Source organism: Mandrillus leucophaeus, unplaced genomic scaffold, assembly GCF_000951045.1.
Source record: "Mandrillus leucophaeus isolate KB7577 unplaced genomic scaffold, Mleu.le_1.0 Scaffold2, whole genome shotgun sequence".
Classification (NCBI taxonomy): domain Eukaryota; kingdom Metazoa; phylum Chordata; class Mammalia; order Primates; family Cercopithecidae; genus Mandrillus; species Mandrillus leucophaeus.
In genome coordinates, this window is record NW_012102031.1 from 7,475,340 (window position 1) to 7,489,752 (window position 14,413).

The 14,413-nt window shown below is 40.2% G+C and overlaps 1 protein-coding gene across 1 annotated transcript in view; it reads left to right on the forward strand.

Moving 5' to 3' along the window:
- The window catches only part of RBFOX2 (RNA binding protein, fox-1 homolog (C. elegans) 2), a 262,414-nt gene that overhangs the window by 59,733 nt on the left and 188,268 nt on the right, over window positions 1–14,413 (forward strand). The gene's annotated exons all lie outside the window — the stretch shown is intronic.

The following is a 14,413-nucleotide window of genomic DNA, read 5'->3' on the forward strand; positions in this document are numbered from 1 at the left end:
AAGGGAAATACATCTTATGTGATAAATTTAACAACTGAGAAAAAATTAAGAGAAGTATTTCCTGGTGTTTGCCAACTTTTACAATCAGTAACTTTTACTGGTGTTTATTTTGAATTATTTTTGTTAAAGTTTAGATCCATCCCTTGTTTTAAGTGAAAATGCTAAGTAGCTACTCATCCTCAGGTACTGGAGAGCTTAGGGTATTTCACTGTGAATTGGGGTGGACAGGAAGAGGTAGGCCTTAAAGGTTAATAAGATATAGGTAGATGGAAAAAGTGGAAGACTTTTCTTGGGGTGAGGAAATGTATTGCTTGCTCTTATCACTTGGTACATCCTGTGTTCACACCATGTCTTTTAGCTCCTGAGAATGTTGATGGGAATCTAATGAAAGATGGGTTGGTATTAATTAATGCTCATGTTCTTCTCCCTTCCTCCTTCAGGAGTTGCTTGTGATTTAGCTCTGCCGCACGTTGTGTTGGGCTTTCCCAGTGGTGTGCTCTGAGAGATTCATATAAGAGAAGTATACAGGCCGGGCGCGGTGGCTCAAGCCTGTAATCCCAGCACTTTGGGAGGCCGAGACGGGTGGATCACGAGGTCAGGAGATCGAGACCATCCTGGCTAACATGGTGAAACCCTGTCTCCACTAAAAAATACAAAAAACTAGCCGGGCGAAGTGGCGGGCGCCTGTAGTCCCAGCTACTCGGGAGGCTGAGGCGGGAGAATGGCGTGAACCTGGGAGGCGGAGCTTGCAGTGAGCTGAGATCCGGCCACGGCACTCCAGCCTGGGCGACAGAGCAAGACTCCGTCTCAAAAAAAAAAAAAAAAAAAGAAGTATACATAGTACACTGTTTCTGCCATCCAGATCACCTCAACAAATATTTCCATAATGTTTATTATGTGCCTGTTATGTGCTAGTCAGTTGGCATGACCAACTGGTGATGCTGAGATGAGTAAGATGTGTCATTGCCCACTAGGCCTTTACATTTGAATAGAATTTGCAGTCTCATTCAGGATACAAGACCTGCAAACATGGAATTAGCAAAAAATAAGTATATAAGATTTAAACAAAAAAATGAGTGAACCAAGACCAGCAAATGTTATTGGGGTTCAGAGATGAAAGGGGTTAGAATTTGCCGGAGCAGTAAAAACAGGATTCATTAACAGTTTTATCCAGAGTATGGAGTGGGGAAGGGCTGGGGTGAGATGAGATATGGGTCTTGCCACTGCTAATGAAAGGAAATTGAAAATGGCTCATTGGATTAGAATAAGACACTTATACCTTCTAAAATTGTTGATGGAGTCATAGGCAGAGATTGGGAGGGGGAGATTCCACCAATTAGCATTTTAAGTGAGGAGTGTAAAGATACCAGTAGCTAATGTAAACAACACCAATAAGAACAACTTAATCCCTGAGATCACAATTTTTAGGAAAAATTTCTTATATTTATTTATAGTTTGGCTCCCTTGATTAGCTTTCCTTTGATTAGAGAATGTAGTATCCTCTGTATTAAAATAACTTTACTCTTGTTGGATTTTTAAAAGATGCAAAATCAGACACCGATTAAGACACCAGTAGGCCTTATTGCCATTTCCATTTCCCATATGCATTGATTACTGTGTAGCAGTATTCCTGATGATTGTTGAATATTTATGAGGTTCTCTCCCAAAAAAGCCCACCAAGTGAAGAACTCCTATCTTTCATTTTTTAAGTTCCTGAAAATTACCTAAAACTCTTCTGTAGAAGATGGCTTTTACAAAGGAGATTCTTTCCTTCTCCCTTCCCCCAACCCATAGTAGCTTAACTTAAGTACCGGGTGGAGATAAAGATAAATGTGGGAAACTTCAGGATGAAAGGAACATTATTAGAGACCAGAGAAGTCCAGGGAGGTCATATCAGGCTTAAAGTGGAAACTATGTTACAACCTAAGCAAGGAGCAACTGATAGGTCTATAAATAGGGTTTTATCTCCTCCTAGAAAATTTTTGGCATGGTTGTAGCTTTCCATGTGGGGGACTATTATATTTACTAAAAATAAACCGTTTCAAAAAGAATTAAAATAAGTCCCACTGAACTCATTTATGTTATTAAAAGTAAAGTCATAGCCTGAAAATAAGTTTATAGAGTTTGGCATGTACTAATTTTTAGGAACATTTTGATATTGCAGCCATTGCTTAGATGTGGGATAGAATGGTCTAGCCCAGTGGATTTGTTTGGATTAAAATAGATTACCTTCTCAGAAAATAATGTTATTTCAACTTTTTTCCTGCTAGTTCAGAAGTCCCTCAGCCTCCTTTGCGTGCATTCAGACTCATAAGTTGGCATTACAAGTGAATCATCGAGGGAAGTGGCAGTAGTTCTAATTCTCCAGGAATCTCACACAGTAAAGCTGCTTGGATATGGCTATTCAGAACAGAAAGATATAGAAATGGGCAGTGGTATCCCTTCCACTGGTATTCCTTCTGGGAAACAAAAACCCTTAAGCTGTCTGAGTCTGTTTCTCACACTTCTGTTATCCTGATTGTAGCCCTTTAAATTGTGGAGCAAATTCTTGGCATCTGTCTGCCTGTCAGCTAGCTAATCTCTGACACCCCTGGATAGCTTGTTTTGTTCCTATGAGTATATGTGAAATTTGTAAAAAAGCATCTATTAATTTACGTATCCTGTTTGCAGTTTACGAAAATTCAAATTGGGCAAACAGTAAAATTGCTTGAAGCGTGTTTCTCAAAGTTAATTTGACCATAGAGTACTTTTCAAAATATAATGAATTGAACCACACGGCACCAGTATGACTCATGTACAATGTGTGTGTGGATTAAAGTCACCAGAAGTAGTGTAAAAAGATGAATTAATGGCTTCAAGAAGTGACTTCATTGGCTTTTTTTCAAACTTTAAACACATTTGGAGAAGTTAAATCATTTTAAGTACAAAAGTTAAAGAGATTCAGTTATAGTTTGTTTAACGAGCAAAAAATCATGACTTTGTTGAAATTATGATTATCAGTCATCAAAATAGATTACATTTGTATTGTCTGTGCCTTTGGATACAGGTTAAAAATCATCTTCTTTTTCTGCTTAAAAAGAAAGTAAGGCCTGGCACAGTGGCTAACGCCCATAATCCCAGCACTTTGGGAGGCCGAGGTGGGTGGATCACCTAAAGTCAGGAGTTCGAGACTAGCCTGGCCAACATGGCAAAACCCGTCTCTATTAAAAATACAAAAAAATTAGCCAGGTATGTTGGCTTGTGCCTGTAATCCCAGCTACCCAGGAGGCTGAAGCAGGAGAATTGCTTGAATCTGGGAGGCAGAGGTTGCGGTGAGCCGAGATTGTGCCACTGCAGTCCAACAGGGGAACTCCCATGTTATCCTTATTTCTAGAAGACATTGCTCAGAGACATTGCACTTTTCATGATAGATTGTTGCATACTAAGTAGAAACTATATTTGTATTTAGTATTTTTCTTTTGAATGAAGAAAAATATTGCCAGCATTACTTTTAAAATTGTTGTACTACCTTTTGAAACCTTGTAAAATGCCAAAACAGGGTTATATATTTCAAGTGTATCTGACTTCCTAATTACTTTAAACCTTTTACTGCTGTTTTTCTTTTTCTCCCCTTACAACCTGTCAATTCCCTTCTTCCCCCCATACTTTAAAGAAGGAAACTGAAATTCCTGATGTAATGTTTATTTTTTCATATATATGTTTAAGAGACTGGGTTTTGCTATGTGGCTTAGCCTAGTCTCAGATTCTTGGCCCCAAGCGATCCTCTCACCTTGGCCTCTTGAGCAGCTTCAACTAGAAGCATGAGCCACCACTGCACCAAACCTGATGCAATGATTTTCTGAAAGATAATGAGATGAGAAATTGGGTGAAAGAGACTTGGCAAGTTCACTGAATTCCTTGAGCCCCAAACCCAAGTTTCTGCCTATTTAATAGCTTTCATCTAGTATTTTTTGTTTTGTGATTCATATTTACCAGTTGGCTACTGTGGTGGTAATTGTAATGATAACGATAGTATATAATGCTCTGTTTACGTCATAGTTTAACATACAGATGTTGAACTATCCACAACTTAGAATGGTTCGACTTAACAGTTTTCTGACTTTACAATGGCACAAAAGCAGTACACATTCAATAGAAACCAATGTTCATTCAGTAGAAACCATCCGAGTACCCATTTTTTCACTTTTATTACAATATTCAGTAAATTACATGAGATATTCAACTCTTTATTATAAAATAGGCATTGTGTTAAATGATTTTACCCAACTGTAACCTAATGTAAGTGTTCTGAGCATGTTTAAGGTAGGCTAGGCTAAGCTATGATGTTTGGTAGGTTAGGTGTGTTAATGCATTTTTGACTTACTGTATTTTCAACGTACGATGAGTTTATAGGGACAAACTCCCATTGTAAGTTGAAGAACATTTGTTCTCTATTTGGGTTTGACAATGTCCCTGTGATGTAGGCATTATTAACTCCATTTTGCAGATGAAGAAACTGAGAGTGTCCATATTTGACTTTTTCTCATTATATGAATTCAAGAATGGTTAAGTTAAAATTTTATTTCTATCATTTTGGTGTGGAATAGTTATGGATATGGAATAGTTATGGATAGTAGATCAGAGTGGATCAGAGTGATTCACCAGTTGACTTTTTGGCCTAAACTTCCTGCCTAGACATTTCAAGATTCTTTGACAGTCTCTGTCGTGGTCATCAAGTTTGCACACTGTTGATGTGCATAAAGCTTTCTGTTTCAAGTGAAATTTAGTTTTGGGCAGGGCATGGTGGCTCACACCTGTAATTCCAGCACTTTGGGAGGTCAAGGCAGACAGATCCCTTAAGGTCAGAAGTTCAAGATCAGTCTGGCCAACGTGACAAATACCCGTCTCCACTAAAAATACAAAAATTAGGCCAGGCGCGGTGGCTCAAGCCTGTAATCCCAGCAGTTTGGGAGGTCGAGACGGGCGGATCACGAGGTCAGGAGATCGAGACCATCCTGGCTAACACGGTGAAACCCCGTCTCTACTAAAAAAAATACAAAAAACTAGCTGGGCGAGGTGGCGGGCGCCTGTAGTCCCAGCTACTTGGGAGGCTGAGGCACGAGAATGGCATAAACCCGGGAGGCGGAGTTTGCAGTGAGCTGAGATCCGGCCACTGCACTCCAGCCTGGGTGACAAAGCGAGACTCCGTCTCAAAAAACAAAACAAAACAAAACAAAACAAAAATTAGCTGGGTATGGTGGTGGGCGCCTGTAATCCCAGCTACTTGGGAGACTGAGCACAAGAGTCACTTGAATCCGGGAGGTGAAGCTTGCAGTGAGCCAGAATCATGCCACTGCATTCCAGCCTGGGTAACAGAGCGAGAGACTCCGTCTCAAAAAAAAGAAAAAAAATTGTAAGTTAAAGTAAAATAATTTATTGTTGAAAACATTTAGGATTAAGTTCATCTGCATATAACAGTCTCCTCTTCCCCATACAGAGTCTTAAACAAGAGAGAGATTCATTTGTCTTTCATGAAAAAGAAGTCTGGAATTAGGCAGTCCAGGATGATATGGTGCTCTCTGGTTACCAAGGATCTAAGATCCTTACTGCTGTTTGCTTCTCTGACTGTAGGATGGGCGTAGATGATTGCTAACCTTCAGCCATCATTTCCCCCTTTCCACAAAGCAGTTTGAGAGGAAGAAAAGAGGGGTGTCCCTTCCCCTACCTAAGAAAACTTCCAGGAAGTTCCACATGACATTTCTGCTTATATCTCATTGGTCGGAATTAGTCTTAGGGCCATACGTAGCTGTAGTGGAGGATGGAAGATGTAGTCCTTTTCTGGTGAAGCGTGTATAGTAATATGCTAAAATGAAAACTGGGGTTTTGTTACTAAGGAAGAAGGGAAGAGAGGATATTGGGAAACCACTAGCATTCTCAGCTCCAGGGCCTATCAGAGTGACCCAACCTTATCTCCCACATGATGTAGAAGACTATTCTGTGGCTTCCCTGGGAGATTTTCAATGAGTCTTTGCCATGTTTTCCAACAAGGTGATTTTTTTCTTGAAATGTATATACCTTTATACCTTTATGCAAAGTTTTAAAAAATTATTATTTATTTTTATTTTTATTTTTTATTTTTGAGATGGAGTCTCACCCTGTCGCCCAGGCTGGAGTGCAGTGGCGCCATCTCGGCTTACTGCAAGCTCCGCCTCCCGGGTTCTCGCCATTCTCCTGCCTCAGACTCCTGAGTAGCTGGGACTACAGGCGCCCGCCACCTTGCCTGGCTAGTTTTTTGTATTTTTTTTTAGTAGAGACGGGGTTTCACCGTGTTAGCCAGGATGATCTCGATCTCCTGACCTCGTGATCCGCCTGCCTCGGCCTCCCAAACTGCTGGAATTACAGGCGTGAGCCACTGCGCCCGGCCTGTGCAAATATTTTTTAAAAACTGAATAATACAAGATTATGATAAGGATCACTGCAGTTCCCATTTTAAGATCAACTTTGAGTTTTTTTCCAAAATTGATTAGTTTGTTGGAAATGGAGATTCAAATGGTATAGAATGAGTTTTTTGTTTTTGTTTGTTTTTTTGATGGGGGGGACAGAGTCTTGCTCTGTCGGCCAGGCTGGGATGCAGTGGCGTGATCTTGGCTCACTGCAGCCTCCACCTCCTGGGTTCAAGCAATTCTTGTGACTCAACCACCTGAGTAGCTGGGCTAACAGGTGTGCGCCACCATGCCTGGCTAATTTTTGTATTTTGGGTAGAGATGGGGTTTCACTCTGTTGGCCAGGCTTACCTCCTGACCTGAAGAGATCTGCCCGCCTCGGCCCCACAAAGCACTGGGATTACAGACATGAGCCACTATGCCAGGCCATAGAATGAGGTTTTAAGTAAGAATAAAGTCTGTGTGAAATATTTAAATATCTGACCATTGGTAAAGGAAAAAGTGTGATTTTTTTTTTTCTTTAGTTTTTTGAAGCCTGGGTAAGTCATTAGATTATACATTTTTTGGGGATAGAGAACTAGCTTTTCTAAAATGTATGATTATTGTTTTTTGAATAAATAACATTTACATAAGTTAATATTTTAAAAGTACAAAATGGTCATGTTGTGAAAAGTTGTTCTCCCATTCCTGTCTTGAGTCCCCAGTGTCTTTCCCCTACAGGCATTGGGTGTTTTTTCTTCTTGTGTATAATTCCTCCCTTTCTCTTTTCCTCCCATTTAAAAAACCACTGGTTTTAAAACCATTGCTAAACCTTTCTTTTTTCACTTAATGGCATATGCAGTATGCATGGCTTAATGATAAGGATACATTTTGAGAAATGTGTCGTTAGGTGACTTCATTGTGAAAAACGTAATAGAATGTGAAAACTTACACAAACCTAGATGTATACCTGACTATGTATCATATATGATACAGCCTAATGCCTTTAGGCTGCAAACCAGTACAGCATGTTACTCTACTGAATACTGTAGGCAATTGTAACACAATGGCAAATATTTGTATATTTAAACATATCTAAGCATGGAAAAGGCACAGTAAAAATATGATATAATCTTATGGGACCACCATGGCATATGTGTTCCATCATTGACTGAAACATTGTTAGGCAGTGCATGACTCTATTAGAGTATTTCATAATGGTATTTTAACAGCTTCCTCATCCCCCTCCCCCAAGGCTATACTGTTCAGTGTTTCACTGTATGGGTAAGCCATAATTCATTAAACAGAAGAGTCTTGTCTTACTTCCATATCTGTACCTGCTCTGTAAACAGCATTCATTCATATTCAAGGAACTGAACTCTTGAATCTGTACAGAATATTTCTCTTCTTGATGACTGAGTATCCTGACTAGCTGAGAGGATTTTCCCTTCTTTGAGGACCAAGATATTTAAGATTCAGTCATTTCAGAAATAAATCCTTCTAAATTGTGTTGTATAACTATAAAATTTATTTCTTCTTAACAGTAACATAGTGGGCATTTTTAAATGGTTTTAGCACAGTTATCAGCATCAGTATTATTTAGGAATATAAAAGAGTAATATTTCAGGAGGTTTTGCTGGTTTTGCCTTACTAAGTGACACCATTTTGACATATATCATCTATCTATTTTACCTGCTTTTTAGATTTTTTTTCTCTTCATCTTTCTTGTTTCCTATGTTGGCTGCCTCTAACATAGTATTCCTTTATCCTCTGCTACTTATTCCCCACTGCTTCCCAGTCCCGTTTCTTAATTTGCTTTGTAAATTTTTGGTGGAAAATTAGCCAGATAAGCAGGACAGAAATATTTCTAAAATAAAAATAAATAGATTCAGAGAGAAGGTCTGATGGAGTTTCCTGCTGATGAAAACTTTGGAATGAATGTTTTGGAATTCTGGATACTTAGAGGGCCTTTTTGCTTCCTGGTTATTATGGTATTCTAGGACAGCTCTGTCTAATGGAACTTTCTGTGATGATAGAAATGTTTTATGTCTGCCCTATCCGTTATGATAGCCACTGTCCTCACGTGACTCTTGAGCACTTGACATGTGGCTAGTATTAACTAACTGAAATTTTAATTTTAATTAAGTTAAATTCACATAACCACATATGACAACTGGCTGCGTGTTAGACGACATAGTTTTAGACTGTAGTTAACTAACTTATATACAGCAAGTTTGATTAGAGGAGAGCTTGAACTGGGATACTATTATTTTGTTGTGCTGAGAAGAATAAATTTATAGTTTTGGAAGGGAGACAGTTTGGAATGTAGATTATCAGGATTATCAGATTAGCTTAAAGTAAATGATTAAATTGGAACTCCTTTTTCATATTGACATTATGATTATTTCAAAGCGTAGCATTCTAAAGCCATTGATACCAGCATTTATTTGTGGTTTGTATCTGTGGCAAAGCTGTGAGTCCTTTTGGTAACTAGGGTGAAATTAGTAGCACTCTAACTTTATTTATAGGACTTGGTTAGACAGTTGCCTGAGTGCCAGAAACTCCTACAAATAACTTTGACCTTCCCTAACAAAAAGTCAAAGGATAAAACGTTTCATAGTAGAAGATCTCAGTTGTATCTGTCATACACAAAACATTACTTTCTAATGAAGAAACCTGTAACAAAAAAATGCATAAATAATTAAAGATTTGGTAACTGCTAGGAAGAAAATAAACAGGGCACAGTGGAAGAGAGTATAGGCTTGTGGGGAAAGACCTCCAACTAGATAGAGTAGTCTGGAGAGTTTTATTTGAGGAAGTGATATTTAAGCTGAGATCTAAGAGAGAAGAAGGAGCCTGTCTTGCAAATAATGAAGCTGGAATGAGGAGGGATTTCAGAAAGAGGGAATGAAAGGGTGTGGGGGAGAGGAATTGACACAAGATCAGTGTCTTTAGAACTGATTGAGAGGAGATACGGTATGAAGTGAGATTGGAGAAGTGGGCACCTAGCAGATCGTGTAGGACCTTAAAGACCATCATAAGGAGTTTGGAAAGAAAAAAAATGTAATGTGATGCCTGCCGGAGAAGCAGGAGAGTGATATGATCTGGTGTTTTTTTTACAAAGTTTCTCTGGCTGCTGTGTGATGAGTGTTTTGGAAGGGAGCAACAATGGAAATGGGGGAACTAGTGTGATATTCAGGAAAGAGATGATGGTGGCTTGGGTTAAGGTGGTGGCAGTGGAGATCAAGTGAAGTCACACACACACAGAACTTGCTATATAGGTTGGATGTGAAGGATGAGGGTAAGGGAAGGGTTTCTGGCTTTCATAATTGTCAGGTAGTACCAGGGGACTTCAAGGGTGGTGATGGTGGAGAATTAAGGACCAGTTTTGGGCATGTTGAGTTTGACATCCTTGTGTGACAGCTAAGTAGTCATATTGGAGCGTGGGAAGAGGTCTCTGCTGGGGGTGTAACTTGGTAGTTACTGACAAGTTGATGGTATTTGAAGTAATGGGAATGGATGAGACAACTTCTAGAGAGAAGATGACTCAGGATTGAACCCCTAGGAACACTTACCTTTTAGAGGTCTGTCGAGGGAGAAGCCATAAAAAGATACTGAAACAGTAGCCAGTGATGCATGAAAAAAAACAAAAAGACGACATTGTAGTATCTCAGAAGCTAGAAGAAGAGAATGTTTTAAGAAGGTTGTCAGCTGGCCGGGCGCGGTGGCTCAAGCCTGTAATCCCAGCACTTTGGGAGGCCGAGACGGGCGGATCACGAGGTCAGGAGATTGGGACCATCCTGGCTAACACGGTGAAACCCCGTCTCTACTAAAAAATACAAAAAACTAGCCGGGCGAGGTGGCGGGCGCCTGTAGTCCCAGCTACTCGGGAGGCTGAGGCAGGAGAATGGCGTGAACCTGGGAGGCGGAGCTTGCAGTGAGCTGAGATCTGGCCACAGCACTCCAGCCTGGGTGACAGAGCCAGATTCCGTCTCAAAAAAAAAAAAAAAGAAGGTTGTCAGCTTTGTTGAATCCTGCTAAGAGGTCAGATAAATGGGGAAGTAGTAGACCTTGATAAATCGATTTAATGGAGTGGAGGGCTTGGAAACTTTGTTTTGAGTAGACTGAAGAATATGAGAGGTGAAAAAATTGAGACAGGTACAGCCAACAACTTTTTCCAGACAATTTACCCTGAAGTGGTGAGCAGGGAAATAGCAGGTAGCTGGAGGGAGATGAGGGGTCAAAGGAGAACTTTAAAAAGTTAGGGTTCATTTAATCATTTACTTATTATAGGACATTAGATTTAGTGGTAAGAAGATACTGTCTGAATGCTTCTCATTTAAAATTACATACTTAGATAGAAAATTAGCTAAGAGGTTGTGTGTAGTGGCAGAAAATTAGCTAAGAGGTTGTGTATAGTGGCTCACGGCTGTAATCCCAGCATTTTGGGAGGTTGGGGCAGGAGGATTGCTTGAACCCAGAAGTTCAAGACTAGTCTGGGCAACATAGTGAGACCCGCCCCTTCTCTAATTTTTTTTTTTTTTTTTTTGTGCTTGTATCCCAGCCACTTGGGAGGCTGACGTGGGAGAATAGTTTGAAATAGTTTGAGCCCAGGAGGTCAAGGCTACAGTGAGCCACGATGCCGCCACTGCACTCCAGCCTGGGCAACAGAGTGAGATCCTGTCTCAAAACAAACAGACAAAAAATACAATAAGAAAATTAGCTGAGAGTAGGTGGTGAAGAGCAAATGAGAGAGGTTTGAGGAGAAGCAAGAAATAGTCATTTTGGGGAGCAGGAAAGCTTTCAAGGGCAGCTTTGGTGGATTGCTTGGCATCGTTGAGTGTCCATTTGAGGTTTGTGATCATGAATGTATAGTGAAGTCAGTCAGCTTGGTTATGTGATTTTTCTTCAGCAACATTCAGCTGATTGGGCACAGGCACTAGAAAAGGCAGACAATTAGATTTAACCGGGATTGGAGTTTTGTCAGATGGCAGTGATGGAGAGGACAAATGATTGAGGGTATTTGCAAGGGAGAGATTGTAATTATGGAACACAGCATCAAAATTGGACAAAGTGGGTGCAGAACCGGAGTGGGTAGGTAATGAAAAAGTGGTTGGGATGGTAGGACTTCATGAGGTCAAAAATTGTAGGGAGGGGATACCAGAGAAAGTTAGTTAGAAGTAAGGGAAGTTCTTTGAGAGTATAATTGAAACATAATAAAGAAAGATGAGTCTTTTAAGATAATGAAGCTTTCTTTTATTTTCTTTTTTTTTTTTTTTTTTTTTTTTTTGAGATGGAGTCTCGCTCTGTCACCTAGGCTGGAGTGCAGTGGTGCAATCTTGGCTCACTGCAAGCTCTGCCTCCCGGGTTCAAGCGATTCTCCTGCCTCAGCCTCCTGAGTAGCTGAGACTACAGATTTACCACCACACCTGGCTAATGTTTGTATTTTCAGCAGAGACAGGGTTTCACCATGTTGGTCAAGCTGGTCTTGAACTCCAGACTTCAAGTGATCCACCTGCCTCAGCCTCCCAAATTGCTGGGATTATGGGTGTGAGCCACCGCGCCCAGTCAAGATAATGCAGTTTTCTGTTTTAGGGATAGTAGCTCTGGGTTTCCTAATAACTGGGAGTTATTTGCCTTTCCCAAGAGGCTAATTTTGAGATGGACCCCTTTCTCCATGTATACATCTAGAGCTTAGTTTAGACATTATAGAAGGTAACCACTATTCACAGAAGTTTCTGGGTCTATTCTCTTAATGACGTCAGTAGTAGCAGTGTTTTGGCCAGTGCACATGTACAGTATGTGTACACCAACTCCCAAACCCTATCTCTGTCATTTGTTGTTGTTTTTTACTTTTTTCTTGAGATGAGAGTTTTACTATGTTGCCCAGGCTGGTCTCAAACTCCTGGGCTCAATCAAACCTCCCACCTCAGCCTCCTGAGAAGCTAGGATTACAGGCTAACACCACCACACCTGGCTTCATTTGTTATTTAAAGTCTTGGTAATGGGCAGAGGTAGAGTGCAGAGTTATATCCAAGGTAAGTTTTTCAGTGATTTCTTCCAGTCTTGATTCAGTTTTGTCGGTGAATAGGTATGGTTTAGTGGAAACGATCTTGGAGTCTTAAAAACCAACGTTGAACTTTTGGCTCTTTATTCACTAGCTGTGAGACCATGAGTGTATTATGTTACCACTTTGAGCCTCAATTTCCTTTGATCTGTGAAAAAGATAATAGGGCCTATCTTACAGAGGTATTGTGAAGATGCAATGAGATAATGCATGCAAAGTTGTGGCACATAATATGCTCTGAGTAAATAGTAGCTGCTGGTGGTGTTATATTGAAATCAGCAAGTAGGAATGTTCACTGTTTTGTCTTCCACGGTGGTTTACATCCTCTAACTGGAAAGTGGCAGCCATATCTACCCCTTCTCCCATGAGTCTCTACTGCTGCATGTGGCCAGTGCCTCTGTCTAGACCAGCTTCTCAGATTTCAGTGTGCCTGAGAATTACCTGGGGCTTTTGTTATCATTTGATTTTGATTTTGTAAGTCTAGGGTGGGGCCTGAGATTCTTCAAATCTAAGGAGTTTCCAGTTGATGCTCATTCTGCTGATGCTGGTCCATGTGTCACATTTGAGTAGCAGAATTCTATTAGAGATTGCCCTGTGGGAATCCCTGCTATTTTAAGCTGAGAGGAAGTGAGGGAAAAAGAGCCTCTTTTTTTTTTTTTTTTTTTTTTTAGTCAGATTCATAGACAATACTCATACATCTCATTTCTCTAGCTCGGTGTTGTTTTGGTGAGTCTGTATTGTCTCTGCCAGTCCAGGAAGTGATAGGAATATAAACTATGTATAGAGGGTTGCCTCAGATTTCTTATGAAAAATTTTTAGTGCTTGATTTTTCAGGTACATTTTTGAGAAATTGTGCTAGCTCCCCCAGTATACCTACTTCCCCCCACTATCCTCTTATAACCACAGAGAAACTCGTGTAAAACAAGTAGCCTCCCAGCCTGGCCAACATGGTGAAACCCGGTCTCTACTAAAAATGCAAAAATAGCTGGGTGTGGTGACGGGCGCCTGTAATCCCAGCTACTTGGGAGACTGAGACAGGAGAATCACTTGAACCCGGGAGGCCGAGGTTGCAGTGAGCTGAGATCATGCCACTGTACTCCAACCTGGGTCACAGAGTGAGACTCCATCTCAAAAACAAACAAAACAAGTAGCCTCTTGAATTGTTGGAGTCAGAGGCAGAGAATCTAAAATGTGGCTCCAAACCCTTTCTGCCCACAAGACTCACATTATAAAATCCAGCATTTTTGAGATGTAGGAATTCAGGATGCAAGGTTGGAATTATTGGCAGTACTCATATTGCTGTCCCAGATTATCTGATTTTTCTTTCTCAGAAGCAAGCATGTCAGAAATAGGCCCTTCCTCGTGGGCCCTCAGAAGACTTTCTTCAGTGCTCAAATGGACACATTCTCTCCTCTGAACTCACAGACAGGGTGATAAGCTATCAGTCACAAAGTCTGATAACATGCTCTCCTGATAGAATGAAGTGTGTAGGCATCTTAATCTCTGGATGATTCTTTTTAGAGTCTCTTTATAGTGTAGAGTTTTTACACCTTTTTGTCTCTTAATGTGAATTGTACATAGTTACAAAGCATAGCTTTCCTTATTTGACTTTGATAATTGGAAAGAAATTTTTTTCTTCTCCTGCCACTTTGTTCCCCTTTTTTTCTTTCTTGGTTTTTTTTTTTTTTTTCCCTTTTTTTTAAAGGTAGAAAAATGTGAACATGCAGGAGCATGAATAAAAAAGATAGCTTCCCTGTGGGTTTTTGGTTTTTGTATGTATTCATAAAGGAAACGTACAGAAGAGTTTTATTTCTAACCAGACTGACAACCTAATTTTAAAGATTATAATCAGAAAAGGAATGGATGCATTTACAATAGGAATTTACAAGCCCTTCCTGTGGTTCCAAAAAAGTTTATGATGGTTCCACCCATGGGAGTTTTAGAG